Genomic DNA, 1075 nt, shown 5'->3' on the forward strand with positions numbered 1-1075 from the left:
CACGTTGTCCCTGGATAGAGACGTGCATGAGGGCCTCAAAACATTAAGTGTCCATTGTCAGGAAGTGGGTGTATTATAGTATAGCCCTTTGGCAGGGCAGCCAAAAATTGGGAGGCTCCACATTGTCCCTGCATAGAAACGTGCATGAGGGCCTCAAAACATTGTTCCCATTGCAAAGGAGCGGGTCTCCTGTCGTTGTAATGTCCATTCTGCAAAGAATGGGCGAAAAAATTTACCACTGGGGGTATACCTGAAACAAAGGCCTAACTCTTGTAACGGTCATCATGGTGGCGCATGAGGAGAAGGAGGAGCAGTCCAGCGATTATCCAAAGTCCAGAAGTGTGTACCCATGGGTGACTGGAGGTACATGGCAAATTCCCGTTACAAACTTTAAATTCCGCTCTCATTTGCTGGTGGTGTGGTGAAGTCTGGCCCAATCCAACCCTTGTTCATCTTGATCAGAGTCAGCCTGTCAGCATTTTCAGTTGACAGGCGGGTGCGTTTATCTGTAATGATTCCACCTGCGGCACTAAAAACACGCTCTGACAAAACGCTAGCGGCAGGGCAGGCCAGGACTTCCAAGGCGTAGAGAGCCAATTCATGCCACGTGTCCACCTTGGATACCCAATAATTGTAAGGCACAGAGGAATGTCGGAGTACAGTTGTTCGATCTGCAAGGTACTCCTTGAGCATCTGGGCAAACTTAGGATTTCTTGTGGCACTACCCCGCACCTCAGGGGCTGTGGTACGTGAGGGGCTGAGAAAACTGTCCCACATCTTAAAGACTGTTCCCCTACCTCTGGCGGATTGGACTTGTGCCTCTCTCGGCTGTACGCCTTGGTTGTCCACTGATTCCTGACCTATGCCGCTAGCGTTTTGTGAGGGGAATGCTTTGCCTACTTCCGTGACTATGGCCTTCCGGAACTGCTGCATTTTGGTTGACCTCTCCGCCTCGGGAATAAGAGACATAAAGTTCTCCTTGTAGCGTGGGTCTAACAGTGTTACCAACCAGTAATGATTGTCGGCCAAGATGTTCTTAACGCGAGGGTCACGAGACAGGCAGCTTACCATAAAG

This window comes from Anomaloglossus baeobatrachus, unplaced genomic scaffold (assembly GCF_048569485.1).
Source record: "Anomaloglossus baeobatrachus isolate aAnoBae1 unplaced genomic scaffold, aAnoBae1.hap1 Scaffold_351, whole genome shotgun sequence".
Lineage (NCBI taxonomy): Eukaryota > Metazoa > Chordata > Amphibia > Anura > Aromobatidae > Anomaloglossus > Anomaloglossus baeobatrachus.